General features: G+C 47.7%; 1 long non-coding RNA gene across 1 annotated transcript; it reads left to right on the top strand.

The window, feature by feature from the left end:
• The first annotated feature begins 326 nt into the window (after nucleotides 1–326).
• Nucleotides 327–2754, top strand: LOC118972221 (uncharacterized). The gene is made up of 3 exons (XR_005061059.2): nucleotides 327–440; nucleotides 1106–1354; nucleotides 1462–2754. It is a non-coding gene; the product is annotated as an uncharacterized lncRNA (long non-coding RNA).
• Nucleotides 2755–17749: the final 14995 nt, after the last annotated feature.

Here is a 17749-nt window from a genome sequence, read left to right on the forward strand (position 1 = left end):
GGAATGTGAGAGATTTCCCTTTTCCCTTCCCCTTCCTATTATTGAAAGATGAGGTCCAAGAGCTAGAATGTGAAGATAAAGCAGAGACAGTAAATGTGCCCTGACATAGAAAGGCTCAAAAGGGTCAGGTGTTGATGTTTGAGGAAGGTCTAACTCACTGTTCTCCAATGGCCCAGAATGTACATCAACAACATTGGCTGGCACCCTGCCAGGACATCACATTGTGACCACTCTTACAGTTATCACATGGCCAGCTTCACAGCATGTGACTGCCATGCTAGAACCACCATGGTTATGGCTAAGTCAGCATCACTGTGTACTCATCTCCTGTCTCCCTCTAGGTTCCCCTCAACAGGTTGCTCCCTGTCCAGGATCCTTATTCAGCTTGGATGTGGAGTTGAGACAGGGCTGCCTACAGCAGTGAGTTGGGAGCCCCAGAGGTATGCTTTGTCTTTTGTGCTACTTGTAATGTGATGGTGCTGTCCAGAGCATCTGGAAATCTAAGAAACGTGTTTTTATCCTATGCCAGTGGAGGAGAGCAGAGTGACTTTCACAGGCTGTTAGAATAAGATCATATAACAAAAGCTAATTATTGTATGCTTATTACATAAAATCCCATTTACTCTTCCTAATAGCCCTATGAGAAAGGTGTTATTATTTATTATCCCTAATTTACATATGAGGCACTGAAGCATAGAGAAGTTAAGTGACTTGCCCAGGGCCACCCAGCTCCAGGTGTGAAGATCGCCCAGTGCTCTTTACAACTGTGCTACAGTACATCGTGTAGATGCCCACATGCTGCCGAGTGGCTTCCAAAAGCTATCACAATTCCATGAAAAGATGATAAGAATGTAGATTTCTAAGGTCCACACCCAAAGATTTTGATTCAGTAAGCCTTGGGAGGATGAGGGTGGGGGCTTGGAGACTGAACTGCAACAAGCATCCCAGATGATTCTGAAGGCACCTGTTCAAGGTCAGGTATTTAGGAGCCACTGGCTGATAGAAGAGCATATTCAGCCACTCCCCTTTCCATGCACTTGGCAGAGAATGCTTATTGATCACTGTACCCTTTCCTGACTTGGCTTCAGAATCCTTCTCATTGCAGGTGGGGACTATTAATCACTCGGAGGTGGCTTCAAGGTAAAACCAATTTGTCATCTTCAGCCTAGAGTATCCAGGAAGTGAATTGAAGAAGTTGAGTTTTATCACAGGCTGCTAACTCAACAAAGCAGGAAAATAATGGGATAATTTCTGTGCCTCAGGTTTCTTCCAACTGTGCTAGGGAGAGATGGCTATTGGGCTTTTATTTTAAGCCTGGAGAGGGTGGATTCTTATCTCTAAATTGTTCTATGAGGTAAGATAATCCTAGCAATTTTAACATTTTGTGACGTTATAACGTTTGTGTCAAGTTATAACATAACTGTCATTGAAACTGTTCTGAGTTTAATTTTTTTTTTTTAGCCATCTGAATAACCAGCCTCTACCCCCCCATGATTGGATTAGTTTGCATATTTGAATTTATTTGTTAGGGTGGCTCTGAACACCAAATCAGTTGTGCTGGATCAGCAGTAGGACATGGAAACGCTATTCAGTCCTTAAAGTGCCAGGCTGATGGAGGCTCTGCTGTCCTCAACAAGTGGCTTCCAAGATCGATCATCCTCGGTGCTCACATCCAGACAGATGGAGGTGAAAGACACTGGAGAATTGCTCAGGAACTTTGGTCAGATCATTGGTCAGAAGTCACATTGGCCAGAACCTAGTCACATGGGTTTACTTACTGAAAAAGAGGCTGGGAAATAGAGCCTAGCTTGCCCAAGTTGAGAGGGAACTAGGTCTGGTGAACAGCTGGCCAGAAGGGAAACCAGAGTCGGTGGTGCTTGGGCCAAAGTTACCTAATTTTGTAAATCCTGAAATATTCCCATATTGGACAATTAAATGCATTCAATAGGATAATTTTCAATTTTAAATAGTAAAAAAAGAAGAAAATACGACCAATGAGTACTTTAGAACTTTCTACACCATTTTAATTTGATCTCTTGTAATGTTTTTGGAGTTCTTTTTATTTCTGATTTTAGAAATGTGTATCTGGCTCACTTTATGACTTGTTCATTAGTTGCTTGTCTCCCCAACTGTTTCCTTGAACTCCAAGGGAAACCTTTATGAATTTATCCCTGGCCTTCTCCATTTTCTGAAATGAAGACTATAAGGATGAATTAAAATTTATGGCCTCTGAACAAAAATGTTTGCCTGGGTCCTTCCCCTGGTCATTAAAGTGCAGTTTCTGGGATCAGACCCCAGCACTGCCCCTCCAGTGGTAGATTCTACACTAGTGCACCAACCTCCTCATGCCTTTTTCATCCCAATCGATGCATGAAAATACTAATACCAATCTCACCAGACTGTGGTGAGATGCAGGGTAGCAGTGTCTGATGCACAGTAAGCATGAAAATAGTCTGTGTCATTGCTGTCACTGTTGACTCCAAAGTCAATGAGCCACCCACTGGAGCTCAGCTGTGCTCGGGCTGTGTGGATAAGAAGGCACATTTAAGCTCAGAACAAAGATGTGGTCAGGGGGTGCTTTCCCACTGGCTCACCTTGGAAGTGTCTCTTTAGGTTCTCTCTTGAAACAAACCTTGTGTGTTCTTAAGCCCTCACCACACTGTGACTCAGTTTCCCCACTGATAAAAGGGGGTACAACGGTTCTAAACTTGTTTGTAAAACATGTTGAAAGCCTCTAAATAAAGGTGGTATTTAGTGTGAGTTCAAAGCATTATGTAATTCTTTTATTGTCCTTTTTATTCCTGAGGTTCTTCTGTTTGCTCGGCTTACAAACTCAAGCCAGAACCATAAAATCACTTTTATACCAGCGCCTCTCACACACATCTTGTAGCAACTGCACATTTCAATCAATGCAGAAAGAGCTTAGGAGGATGAGGTTGGAGACAGGCAGAGCAACACCACCAGCAATTTCTGCTTAATTGAGGCCATTACTTTATACTGTCACTAGAACTGCTCTGTGATCGATTTTTTTTAGCCATCCAGATGATCAGCTTCTGCCCCATGAATTGGGTTGGCCTGCACACATTGGACATGTTAGTTAAGAGGGCCCTAAACACCAAATCAAATGAGTTTCTCAACCCACTGTTCTTTCTTCAGAGGTCAGAGTCTATATTTTGACACCATGATTTCCAAGGCCTCTAGTAGTGGGCTGGTGTAACCATTCACCCGGGGTGGGAGTCCTTTTTACAGCATTCTGGGCAGGCAGGGTGTAGCTTCTGTTGGCAAACATAGGGCCCACACTGCCTGTTTGGGGAGACATTTCATTCTATCTTTGGGTGGGTCTGGTCATAAAATGTTCCTTCCTAAGTTGAACAGACATGTTGGTTATGCTCAGGTAAGTCCCAGCAAGCCCTGGCTCTCATGCTGGCGATGGGAGCTGCAGCAGAAAGGCTGAGAAATCTCTGGTGGTCCCAGCCTCTCTAAGCTTCTCAGCAGGAACATAAGAAACACAGTATGCAACAAGTACTTCCTTTCAGCTTCTTCCTGTACTTGGTTTTACAAAGCAAGGAGAGTGACTGCCCATTGAACTGAGTCAAAGCTGAGGGTTAGTTTGTAGGGACTGAATCTGGAGGGGCAGCTTCCTTGTTGCTGTTCTGATTTTGTGCCTTTCACGTGCAGGTGAGGTAAGGAGCATTAGCCCACTACATTTTGGAAGAACAAGGGAAACCTCTTTAGCATCTGTCTATATCAGCAGGAGCTTAGCATGAATGATCCATTCCTCAAATTCACTGAGTAAATCATTTACCCAATTGCCATTCAATAAACACCTACTGCATAAACAGCCCTGCAGGATAAAGGAATTCAGATCCTTAAGCTTGAGAAACTTAAACTCCTTAGGGAAATGGGAAATTTAACTGGACAGAACTGCTGTGCTTCTCATGCTTGGGAAGTCCCATCTTAGGAGAGTGGTGAAGGACCATGGGTTTGGAACCTCTACACCTCCTCCTTCCTTTGGTCTTTTAGTGTCATGAGCACACACATACACACACATACATACATACACACAACAAAAAACAACTTGGTTTTGCTCAGCAGCTGCCTCACCCCATGGGCCATAAGAGCCAGAGGAGAATGTGAATGGGCATGGGGGTACAAGGCAAGCACCTGACCCAGGGACAGCTGGCTTGGGGCCAAAGAGTGGAGACCAAGCTCCGTGGCTGGTGGTTGCATGCACTGTAGGGAGCCCATGATGTTTATGGAATAAATGAATAAGTGAATGAGTAAATGAATCGGAATCCATTCCATGCCTATACATGGTCCCCACCTATTATCCTACTTCATTCTTATTCTTCTTTGATAAATACTTTTGTCTAGATGGTTTTGTCTAGGGAATGGGATTTTTAAAACCAAGGAATTCCAGAGCTAGCTCTTGCCCTCTGTCAGTCCTGGGTAAATCCTCAGACCCTTTTCCTAAAAGAGACTTTATAGAGCAGAGGATTCTAGAACCAAGGTCTTGTGAGATTCTTTCTCTTTTAATCTCAAACAAAGATAGGCAGAGGAATTTATTGTTATCCATTAAGTTGATCAGTATCCAAGAAAATCCAGCAGTGAGTGCACTAATGCTTAGGTATTTCCTTTTAATGTGAGCCCAAAGTACTTGGGAAAAAATTTATATTCTCTGTGTCCAAGTAAGGAAAGCAGATGTCAAGAATTATGATCCTATTTAACAGATGGGAAATCTAAGGTTCTCATTCATGGAGCAAGTCAGGAACACAGCTCAGGAGAGAAGCCATCTCCTGCCTGCACAGGGAGGTGAGCTATCATGCTCATGTCCATTTTCATGTGCTCTAGGGAAATGCCCTCCCGAAGACAGCTTTCCCTGGTGCAGGAGCTGGATGCAGGAGAGACCCTTTGCTCACATCCTTCTAATGTCTAGGAGGGACAAGGGTGAGAGTCTTTCCTGTGCGGCCTTCACAGCATTGCCCCAGCATGGTGCCGAGCCTCTGGGCTATCCATGTTGATCACACACTGTCCATCCTTGCTGTCATCCTCTTGGGCTCATCCTCTTGGGCCACCAACTCATGCCCCAGTGAGTTCCACACCCAGGTCGATCTTCCCCACCAGGATCCTGGGCAGTCTCAGTGCCTTCAGCCTTTCAGAGGCAGTTTGTAATTATCCTGGTCAGTCTCCTGTTGCCTTTCCTTGATCACATACCTGTGGCTGTGCCCTGGACGTCAGAGTCACTCAGAACTGCTTCACTGCAAAATGACCAGACTCCGAGGACTCTCTCTGATTACAGGCTTTCATTGCTATTGTTATTTGCCAATGACTCTTTGTGACTTTATTTACCTCCCTCTGCACTCCAGGCCATGGTCAGCCCATTTTAATATGGCTTCCTTGAGCACATGAAACCCCTGTCTACATCTCCTTGATTCTTCGCTGCCAACCCCAGCCTTAGCTCTAGCTGCTACCAAACTTATCTGCAGCCAAGCCTATTTCCTGAGTGTCAAGCCCTTGTCCTGCTACCCAGAGGACCAACAGTGCCACTGGAATGCCTCCTGAACACAGAGCACTCAACATACTGAGACCTGAATTCATACTTCTCTCCCCAAACTTCCTCTTCAGACATGTTCCCTTTCTTGACACGATGGCACCAGCACCCACCCAGAGGTTATACAAGCCCAAGACCAGGAGTCATCCCTGGCACATGAACCTCCCTCAGCCCCACCTCCAGTTGGCCCCTGGGTACATCCGTGTTTGCCCATGTTGTCATCCCACAGCCATCTCCACAGTTCAGGCTGCTGGTCTCCTTGTCAGGCTCATGTCAACCTCTTCCCACCTCACCTCCCACCCTAGACTTATACAACTCCACATGCACACCGTAGCATGAGAGACACTGCTAATACAGAGATCTCATTCTCCTCCTTAAAACCCTTTGGTGGTTCCCTGTATCTCCCAGGATACAGTTCTAATATCATCAGGTCCCTGTCCACCCCACACCCTCTGCAGTCCTGTCTCTCTGATGTTTTTGTCTCTTGCCTGAGAACTTTGCACATGCTGTTCCCTCCTCCTGAAATGCAATCGCCTGTTAACTGTCCCCTCGCCCATTTTGGCCAGGCTAACCCCATACTCTGCGTGTCTTGGCAGACATTACCTTCTCCAGAAAGCCTTTCCTGACCCTCAAATCCAGGTTAGATTCCCCATCTGAATTCCCATGGCACAGTGTAATTACCCTGCAATGCCATTTATTTACAGACAACATGTATTAAGCACTTGCTACATGTTAGGATGTTTCACAAGACTATGTGAATTACATTCAATCATCACTGTGCCCCTATGAAGTAGATACTTTTATTTTCTCACTTTACAGATGAGAAAACCAAGTCACACACACACACACACACACACACACACACACACACACACACACACACACATTCAGGGTTAATAAGTGGCAGAGTGGGAATAAGGATCGAGGCGGCCCGTCTCCTGATGCTGCACTGCAGTGACTCTCAATCCTGGCTACACATTAGAATTAGCCTTGAAACAAACACACATGCTTATGCCCTGCACCCAGGCATTTGTTTGGTGGTGGTGGTAGTGGTGGCGGGCAGTTAAACAGTTGGCAGGAGTCTGAATTTCTAAAACTCTCCAAAGGTGCGTCTGATTTTGGGAGACTGAGACCCATTATGCTGTGTTACAATCACCTGTTTTCTTGTCTCCAGCTTGCAATGACCTTGGTAAGAAAAGGGAACATAACTCTGCTGCTCCTCCTTCCCCTTCCGTGCCTAGAATACCATCCAGCCCAAAGCTATCCCTCAATACATGCTGAAGGAGTAAATAAATTGCTTTCACCCCATGTTTTCTGAACTTCTGAGATGCTAGAAACAGCCAGACAACCTTGCCCACTGGGCCTGGAAGTTCATGTTGCTCTATCCAGCCCTTCCTCAGCTTGACTCCTTCCTAGCAGTTGTGGAGTTTCCACATGGCCCGTGAGCCCTTGCCCTTCCCTGCCCTATGCTCAGCAAATAGTCCCACACTCATGAGAACACGAGCACCTGCTGCAAGATCTCTTGGCTGGCCTCCCCTGCCTTCCTAAGCCTTGTGATGTTCACTTCTTGATCTCTTTCCTTTGTAGGGCACAGAAGAGGCAGAGGATTCCTTCTGGTGTAGGCTCCCCGCCTGAGCTCACAGGCCCCCTGCCCAGCCGGCACCCTCTGGCCCTTGTTCTCCTGGGAATCTGTGCGCCCTCCCCACTCCACTTCCCATCCATAGCTCCACAATGAACCAAGCCCTGCTGTCCAAATGCCTTTTGCTTCCATCTGCCTTCCACATCCACCCACTCTGCCTTGACCAGGGTGACCCAACAGCTGACTTGTTTTTCTCATCCTCAGCCCCCACCCACCACCATGTCCAGCTTTGGTAATTTCACTCCCCTCTCAGACTCGTCACAGTGCTAATGCATAGAGTGTGAATGCAGAGGGGCATTTGAGATTCCTCACAGATAGGCCTTAACCTCGCTTTAAAACACTGCCTCCTTTTCTTCTCTCTTCTCTACTCCAAACATTTATCTCTCTTCCTTAAACATTTCCTGCCATTCCTTTCTCTCTCCTGTTTCTCCCTGTCAAAGCCTCATCCAGCCCCGAGCCCAGCGCTGATGCAGCCTTCTCAAGAGCTCCATGACCATCGGCAGTCAAGTGGGCCCTCCGTTCTTTGAATTTATTCAGCAGTTTGCACCGCTCTTCTCGCACTTGCCAGAGATGATCTTACCTCCCTAGTGGACTCTATGCCCCTTGAGGGCAGGATCTGGACTTCATACCCAGAAAGCACTTCGTACTAGCCTTGCACATAGAGAAGGCTCTGTACTGAGTGATGGATCACAGAGTGACAGTCTTCACCTAAAGCTTCTCTTTGGCCTGCAGAGATACATTGGTGTCACCTGTGCCTCCATCAAGAAGGTCCCAGGTGGTGTCAGGGAGCTGTCTGTGCAACGCAGGTGTTTGGCCCATATGTCTTCCTGTTAACATCCTAGGCCTTCCTGTTGTGAAAACACTCATGGGCACAGGGACCTGATGTGATAGCCTGCCTGCAAGAAGGAGTCTGTCCTGAGGTCCAGAGGGGTGGATGGGGCCAGGGCGGCCCCAAGGAGAGGCCAGCCTTTCCATGTGGGCCCCCTGGACACCCTCACTTTCTTCCAGTACTGAGTGCCTGGGCTCCTCTCCACCCCAAAGAGGCCCAAGGAAGGAGTCATACAAGGGACAGGCTCCCATACAAGTGGGAGGCTGGAGCAAAGAAAGCCAATAAAACTGGCTTTATTTATAATGTTCCCATGTTTGTTATTTTTGTTATCCCTACTCTGTTTCCTCAGAGCAATGAAACAAGGAAAAGGATTAAAAAAAAAAAAAACGCTTGTCTAAGTATGCATGAACTTTATGGCCTCACAGTGCTCGGGCTCCTCCTTCCCACCAGGGCTGCCTGTGAATTCCTCTCCCAGACTGTGTGTTTTCCATCCTAACTTTTATGGCATTTTGCTCGATTAATGGTTAACTATTCATTTTCTCCCCTCCACTCCCATTATCAAAGAGTGCTTTGAATAACTATTAACTCTCTGGTTCACGGAAAGAAACCTGTTAATCATCTACAAGCCCTTAGGTAGGAAAATTATTCTTTGTAACCTTCTACCAACGGCAGGAGAGCCCCCTGTCCCCTAGGAGCTGACCTTCAGCCACACCTGGGTCTAGAAGCTGGCAAAAGCCCCATATAGTTGTGTTCCAAGGGCTTATTAGTAAGCAGAGGTCATAAACTGCCAGGCGGAGGGAGCTGGTGCTCTAGCCCCTAGCAGTGAGGGAGGGCACCTTCCAATCCACCCACCCTTGCTCCAGGACCCTATAAAGAGACCAGGCTGCACTTCTATTTTAAACAATTGTTTTGCAAGGGAGGGCTCATCTATTGTACATTCTTTGTTGCCCGGAGACTCGGTGTGGCCGTACATGCTGTTCTTTCTTGGAGCCATAGTTCAAAGTGCTCCTGACCCAAACACACACATGGTGTTACCCCGCCCTCCCTTGCGGTGCTGTGAAGGCGACTAGGAAGCGTCTCACTGCAGCAGCGCCAGTGCTGGGGTCTGAGGGCCAAACTCAGCCGTTGGGCGTGACCTCCTTCTGAAGTCCAGGCGGTGGCGCCCTCCCGGGGAGGGGAGGCGGGAGCAGGAGGAAGAGGAAAGAATGCAGAGAAGCCCTCGGGCGCCCGTTCCCTCCCCAGGAGCGGAATAATCAGGCAGCTGAGACCAGCTCAACCTCTGGAGTGTTGAACCCTGTGTCTGGGGTGCAGGGTGACCCTGGGGAAGACGCCCCCTTCATTCACAAGGCTGATCTACGGCTGAGAGGGGAGCCCAGGGGAGGGGAGGGCCGTCGTCCAAATCCTGGCTCGGTTTGCCTGGCTGTCCCTCTCCGGGAGCACTCCGACCCCTCTTAAGACCAGGCGGAGGGAGGGAGAGGTTCATCAGAGAGAGCACAGGTCCTATCAGACTTATTAGGGAGGATGCCGGTTGGGTTGGCAAGCACGGTGCACTGGCTGCCCACGCTCGGCCTCGGCGCCCCGTTACCGGCCGGCGCTGCGCTCCCGGCCCGCGCGGCTGCCCGCGGCAGCTCCAGACATTTCCCCGTTAGGCAGCCTCCCCGAGCTGGCCACCCCTGGCAGCCTGCGCCTAAAGGTGCATTCGCTGCTTTCTGGGTCACCCTTGTGATCTGGTGTCCAGGCATTTGGCAGAGTTTAGCAACGTCCCCAGTGCTCTGTGTGCCTGTCCGCTCTTTACACGGACACCCTGGGGCATGTGGGAGGAACTCATGATCCCGTTCAGGCACTGGGCCAGCCCCCCAGGAGGGATGGCGACTACTGGAAAGGCTGCATGACTTTAACCTCCCCTTTCATCCCTAACTCTCTCCCTTTAAGCTGGTCTGACTTCTCTTTTGGACTCAAGAATCTGAGCAGAAGTTACTGTTCCTTATACAAACACCCACATCGAGAGTTGCGCAGCCATATATGGTAGCCACCAGCCAGTGGCTGTGGAGGGGTGGAAACAGGGCTGGTCCCAATGATGGTGTGTTGTAAGTGTAAATGACACAACGATTTCAAAGACTTGCATAAAAAGAGAACTCATGTTGAAATGATACTATTTTGGATAAAGTGGGTTTAATTAAATGTATTATTAAAATTAATTTTACCCATTTCTTTTTACTTTTTCTAATGTGTTTACTAAAAAATGGCACACGTGTAGCTCACATTATGTTGCAGTTGCTCTAGGCTATCCTGGTTATGGAACAGCTCTCTCTACTCTTCCTAACGTCCTGCACTTCCCTGACCGCCCTCTGATTGCAAGTTCTGTACCTACTACTCTCTGCTTATCATCCTCCTTTCTGTCCTTCTCTTACCTGCCTCCTCCCTGCAGAACTTCAAGTCATTGCCCAGGGTCCAGGTCCAGAGCGTCCTACCTGGCAGCCTCTCACATGGAGCAGCCACTGGCTGTGTGGCCATCCCTGCCCTGTACATGCAGCCCTAGGCAGCTTGGCCTGCGTGGCTGTCACTAGATTGTACTCTCTTTGAGGGCAGTCTTTGTGCCCAGGTCCCTGGCAGCAGGTATGTGCTCACCCACAGGTGAGTGAATGGCCTAAAGGGGTGGAGTGGTTGGATCCTGGTTTTATTTATTTATTGCAGTTGCAGTTACCAGCACTTGATAGAAAGTGCCTGCCAAGCCTGGGCTTCAGACCTGCATGGCACTATTCAAAAGACATTTTTAGAAATTCTTATTTTATTTAAAACACTAGTATTTTAAATCAAATATAATGTCATAGATCACAGTTTCACTTACTCTATGTGAAGTGGTTGTGGGAAGTCAAAATGCTATGAGGCATAGGTTGAGGCGTCGGTGTCACCTGAGACCACACTAGTATAGCACATGAGCCCCAGCTGGCTATCAGAACTTGAAATGTGGCTAGTTAAAATTCAGATGTGCCACAAATATTACATACCCTCAGATTTTAAAGTCTTAGTATGAAAAAAGAGGAATATAAAATATCTCACAACTAGATTTTATGTTTATGTTAAATATCTTTCATATTAATTGCTGAAATGATAATAATTTTGGTGTAGTTACATTCAAATTAATCTCACCTGTTTCATTTTTAAGTGTGGTCACTAAAAATTTTAAAATGACACGTGGCTCACGTTATATTTCTACGGGACAGTGCTGTTCTAAGGGAATTAATTACGCTTTGTTTCAGACACTTAAAAATTTATGAGTATCAGTCATAACCAGCTTTATCATGATTTAGGAGCCTGGGGACTTCGACTCTTCCAGCCACATCACAAAACATGCATCTAGTTCTGTAAGTGTGAATTCTTGTTCCTCCAGTCAGATGCTACCCAGAGGACCCACCTTGACTTACTCTCTCCAGAAATGGCCCCACTGGCCTGCTGGGAAACTCCCAGGTTCTGCAGAGACTTGCCAGGTAATAATTACAGGTGTGTGAAGACCCTGCTTCATACATTAGTTATAATTATTTACCGTTGCCAGGCACCAGAGGTGTGATGGGAGATAAGCTGAACAGAAAGGAGACTCAGTGAGCAGATCACCTTGAAGTTGACCTGTGTCCCAGATTTCACATCACCTGCCTGTTTCTGCCTCAGGGCCTGTGATTCATTTCTGGGGAAAAAGCACTGCAAATTCTGCCTCCAGGCCACAGTTCGAATCCTTGCTACTCTCTCCTAGGTTCTGGAAGACAGAACCGAGGCATCTACAGAGCAGGGGGATTTTTCCCAGGAAAGTTTTCCACCTGAATTAGCTTTTATGACACCTTCAAGCAGTCTCTAAGAATTTGGTCTTTTAATACACATTCACACATATATATGTGAACATTAAAAGCCACATCAGACTGTGTGCTCTTTGAGCCCCCTGAAGACAGGGCCCCCTGGCTCATCTGCTCCCCTCCCAAGCCCTCTGGAGCAGGGACCCCTAGGTTAGAGGCAGTAGGAAGAATCCTGGTGAATCAAGTGTTCCTGCTTGTTTGCATGAACTGAGAGCACCCTGCTTGCCCACCCTGAATAGTGTTGGGAAGGAAAGAAGAAACATTTATTAAGGGGGAGGAAAACTTAGGAGCTTTATATTAAAGTCAGAAGATTTTTGAGGTTGTATCAACTGGCTAGGTGCATGACCAATTTTCTTGGCTCCTTGGAAGCAGAAAAGTATTTGAAAAACAATGGAGCCTTTAGTCCTATAAGTAAAAACCCATTTATCTTGGTAATTTAAAAAAAAAGTGCTAGCAATGAAAATTTTCCGATGAGATGTATTTCTTCTTGCCTGAGTGTCTTGAATGCCCGCTGGATTTGTCTCTGCTAGGATACTCACACTTGCAAAGCTGTGCTTTTCAAGGTGAGGAGATGAAAACAAAAAGGTCTGTGAGATGTATTTCTGGGAGGGCTGAAAACAGGAAACAAATTGGAACCACAGCATGCGGGGCAAGGATGCTGGGCTCAGGGAGGATGTTTGCTTACTGAGACAGGCAGCATCTCATCCCGCCCACTTGCTAGGAGCGCTGCACTTAGTTAACATCCCATGGAAACGGAGGTCCTCTTTGGGACTTGGCGGGCTGGGCTATTTTTCTCAGCATAAATTGTTTTTATATGGTTACCTCAGTACTCCTGTTTGGGGATATTTTCATATTTTTTATTAAAAAAAAAACAACCCCAGAACATCTTGATTTTGAAAAGGCACATTCACCCACATTAGATGCCAAGAGCATAAATGAGGTTGCCTCACTATTTTGTGTGTCAACAGCCAGCGTTCCCAGTATGTGCAGAGAAGGCTGAGAACAGAAAAGGAGGGAAGGGCTCAGTCCTTGCTCTCCCTGTGCTTCAGCTCTCCTGGTCCTCTCCTCTGACCTTTCTCACTTTCACTTCTTTGGCTTTGAAGGGAGGGAACTCAGGTTGTAAATGTTAGATGTGCTGATTCTGGAAGGAGGAAGGCATGTCAGGATGTCCCCGGGGGGAGGTGAAGTGAATGGGGGATGGGAGTTTGTCTGTGAGGGGTGGCTGGCACTCTGCAGGTGAGTGAGGACAGCATGGATCCCTTCATGTCCTCCCACAGCTGTCTCATAAGGCAAGAGCCGCCACAAACAGCCCCTGGGTGCTGTCACGGAGCTGTGTTGGTCCCACCTCATAGGAGGGGCATCAGGGGACAGTCTAACAAGTTCTAAATCAACGCTGAAAGGTCCAGACTTTGCAGCCATTGAACAGTTTTACTACATTAAGTTGTTTTTAACAATTTAAATCCAGAAGATGCTACACACAGTCTACCTCATGGTATGGACTCAACTTTGGGAACCGTCTTTGCATTCTTACTTGTCTGCATTTCCCATCAGGCCATCACACCTCATAACTCTTGCCTGACTTGTCCCCATCCACTCTCCCTTCCCATCCCCATGGCTCTTACCTGGGGCCAGGTGCTTAAGGAGGAAGGGCCAACCTAGAGGAGCCAGCTGGAGCTGAGTCCTGTGTGACTGCTGGTCCAGAGCTATGTTCAGTAGTCCCCTTCAGCCCCTCACCTGCACCTTGCCCAGCTCAGACGCAGAATCATCAGAAATCTTGGTGATGTGCGGAGTCCTCAGGCCTAGGAACACACTCAGTGACTGAGAATTAGAGACGACCTACCTGCCCTTTCACAGACAGGGAGGCTGAGACTCAGAGATATCAGGTGACTTGCCTGAAGTCATTTAACTAACTAGCAGCAGAGCTCGAGGTGACACCCAGCTTTTCGGATTCCCAACAAGCTCTCCCAGCCCTACCCAGGCTGTGCTCCATCACCAGTGCAGAGAAGTTGCCTGGGCAATAAGTTTGGTTTTATAGCTAAATTACACAGACACAGCTGAGCACTTAGGGTGTCACTGAGCATGTTCCCAGGCCTGTGGACATACACCAAGTTTCCCAGAGACTCTGCTTCTGACCTGGGCACTCATGCATATGGAGAGGCAGAGGAGGGCATTTGGTGGAGAGTTCTGGATGAGCAGCCATGCAGTTTTGTGCCAGAACTGGCTCCTACAGAACCAACTGTTAACTATTCAGTACTCCTGTGAGTCACTTAACTGTTGGTAGCTTAAAAATGGTCCTGGCGGGAGTATTTACACCCAGAAGTTGGTAAGTGCTACAAATCAGGGTTTCTGTTTCCTCGCCCCAAAGAGTTGGTTTATACCAGCTCACTACTAATTCAGACATAGGATCCCAGCTTAGGGCAAGGAAGATTTCCAGGCAAGATTTTCCCTAACAACTAAAACATGAAAGGTGGTCCTATCATGTGTAAAGGAGATAATCAAATATGAAAAAAAATACTGCCTGTCATCTGGGAGGTAAGTGTTACTGAGGCATCTTGCACCCTACTGAGAGGAGCCCCAGGAAATAGCACAGCTGGCCAACTTGATTAATGGCAGTGAGGCCTGGATGGGACCCTGGCGACCACCTCGGAACAGCTTCCCCAGCATCCTCCATGAGCCAGTGGGCTGGGTTTGCCACTCGGTAGTGGGGCGGCAGCTGTTGTAAAGGGCAGGCTGAGTGGGTCACTCACCCACACCCACTCCCTGTGTCCATCTGCAAATCCTCTCAATCCATCGCCAGTGTACAGCTGAATGTGCCCTCTCCTCCTTACAGTGCTACTTCCCACGGGCAGGTACCATCACTTCTTTCCCCAAATATCCCCTTCCCTGGACTCTTGTCCACCTCTGCTCTACTCTCCACATAGCAGCAAAAGTGGTGGTCTTGGAAGAAGAGGAGGAGGAGGAGAGGAGGGACAGGGGAGGAAGGGAGGAGATTATACTATATCACCCCTCCCCATACTTCATTAAAGCCCTTCAACAGCTTCCCATTGACCTTGGAATAAAATCCAAACATGGAGTAAAACTGCAGGCCTGACCCATGTCGCTCTCTCCAGCTCCTTTTGCTCTGAGCTCCTCTGTGCTCACCACTCCTGCCACACTGATCTGCTTTCAGTCCCTTGATCACTGGCTGGACTGTTTGCTGCTTCTGGAACTTTGCACATCGTCTTCCTGCTGCCAGGAATGCTGTTTCCGGCTCTTCCCATGGCTTGCTTATGCCCTGTGGGTCTCAGCTTAAGTGTGCCCTTCTTAGGGGGGCAGCTCCCACTCACCTGATGGAGGCCCTGGAGGGCTAGCAAGCAGCCTTCACAGAGAACTAGTTATAACAGAGCACTTTGGGGTTTCCGGGTGAAAGGAACCATATTGGTTCAAAACGTCCCTGTTCTACATGCCATGGGAGTACACCTCACAATACTGCTTAAAAGTTCTTTTTTGGTGACCTGTGCATTTGGACAGAGGCTGCCAGGGAACAAGGGGGCCAGTCAGGTGACGGATGTGCGGGAGCTGGGCTGGGGGCAGCACATATGCACAGTGGTTCCAGGCTTCTCCTAAAGCTTTGACAGGCCTCTGGTTTGTTATTGGAACTAGCACTGAGGAATCACTTTAAATAGATCCTAAGCAAACCTCACAATTGGTTTTTCTTGAAATGGTCCTGAGAAGTGCTTTCCAAGAAACAAGGGCAAAAAAGGAATTCATGGTGGTGACTTTGAGGGTCCCGAGGGGGAGTCAGTGGTTCATTTCCAAAGGCGAAGCCCTTTCTTGCTGCCCAGCATGTGCAACGGACAGTGAAGAAACAGGTGGGTGCGTGGCAAAGAGGTGTGCTCTCAGCCACCCCACAGGGCCTTCAGGGAGACCTTACAGGGAGATGGGGGCAAGCGGGAAGTAGCTGTGTTAGTTTCCTAGGGCTGCTGTGACACGTTACCACAAACTGGACAACTTAAAACAACAGAAACATATCATCTCACATTTCTGGAGGCTATCAATCTAAACTCAAGGTGTTACAGGGTCTTGCTCCTTCCATCAGCTCTATGGGAAGAATCCTTCCCTGCCTCTTCCAGCTTCTGGTGGTGGCTAGAAATCCTTGGCATTCCTTGGCTTGCAACTGCATCACTCCGATCTCTGCCTCTATTCTCACATGCCTTGTTCCTTCTGTCTTTGTGTCCAAATCTCACTCTCCTTATAAGGACCTCAGTCATTGGGTTAGGGCCTGCCTTAGTCCAGTAGGACCTCATCTTAACTTGACTGAATCTGCCAAGACTCAAATAGGGTCCCATGTACAGGTACTAGGATAAGGACTTCAACATAACTTTTGGGGGGATAATTCAACCCGCAAAAGGAGGGATCTCCTTGCCCCTTGCATCTTTCACAAATGTGCTGAGCCGATGAGAAAATACCACCTCCAGTTTGAGTATGATGTGATTTCAAAGTCTGGGATGAGTAATTAACAAAGACATTTTGAGCTCTGAAGTAAGAGTCCTTACTTCAGAAACTCCCAAATATATTTTGCATAGGGCACTGTGGCAGCTGAGTAAATGGGCCCTTGAGGTTGTCCCCGTCCTAACCCCTGGAACCTGTGATATGTTACATTACATGGTCACAGGGACTTGGCAGATGTGATTGAATTAAGGATCTTGAAATGAGAAGATTATTCTAGATTATGAGTGGGCTTGGTGTCATCACAAGGGTCCTTATAAGAGGTAGTAAAGAAGGCCAGAGAAGGAGATGTGACTACAGGAGCAGAGGCTGGAGACAGATGGATTTGAGGATGCTATGATTCTGGCTTGGAAGATGGAGGAAGGAGCAAAGAGCCAAAAAATGTGGGCAGCCTTTAGATGCTGGAAAATACAAGGAAATGGACTCCCCCCTCAGAGCCTCCAGAAGGAACCAGCCCTGCTGACACCTTAGTCTTAGCCTGATGAGATTGATGTTTCACTTCTAACAAATAAATTTATCTTGTTTTAGGCTGCTAAGGTTGTGGTAATTTGTCACAGCAGCAGTAGGAAACTGATACAGTCACAGAGCCATCTGTCTATTGTTTCTATTGAGTTAACAACTAGAATGGTATGCTGCATGTGGAAGACACTTAATAAGTATGTGTTGGTTGCACAAACTGAGAGCATATTACAGCCTTTCGGTATGCCAGACCCTTTGGATATGTCACTGTCCTCATATCTAGGAGTCTCAGAGGAGAGATGGATATTAAATAATTTTACAGATAAAGCACACATTGATGACATGGTGAGTGCTATGACAAGAAACTCTAGGGAATGATGAGGAGGAGAGCATGGGGACCTAACCTGGATTCTGGGGCCAGGCAAAGCTGTCTGCAGACACACAGTTGAAATGAGGACTGGACATACCTTCTCTTGGTTCCAGTTTCAAAAACAGTAACTCTCTGTGCAAGGAGGTGACCTGATTTCAGCTCTCCCAGCTAGTTTCCACCATTTCTCTAATGGTCTGGGGTTGTCATTTGTTCATGGGAAAGATGGGGTGCTGGCTAAGCCTGGCTGCGAGCTTGAGGTGGAGATACATTCTCATCTTTGTTCTGCTGTTAACGCAGCGCGTGCCCCTTGATAAATCTCCTGTCCTCCCTGCAGTCCATTTGCTCTCCAAATGCGGAGCGATGACCTCCGTGGCACTCGGGGAATGAAGTGAGGTTGACTGGGACTGGAGGAAGGAGCATGGCCACCTGTTTCCACAGCCTTCGAGGACACTTGGCCGTGCCTTGCACTGGCTTGGGGCTGCTGAGCTTTCTGAAGTGGGGCTGGAGCCAAGGGGTCGATGAACGTTCGTTGGGCGCCTCTGTGTTGGGGATGGGAGCTGGGGAGACA

This window comes from Manis javanica, chromosome 7, assembly GCF_040802235.1.
Source record: "Manis javanica isolate MJ-LG chromosome 7, MJ_LKY, whole genome shotgun sequence".
NCBI lineage: Eukaryota > Metazoa > Chordata > Mammalia > Pholidota > Manidae > Manis > Manis javanica.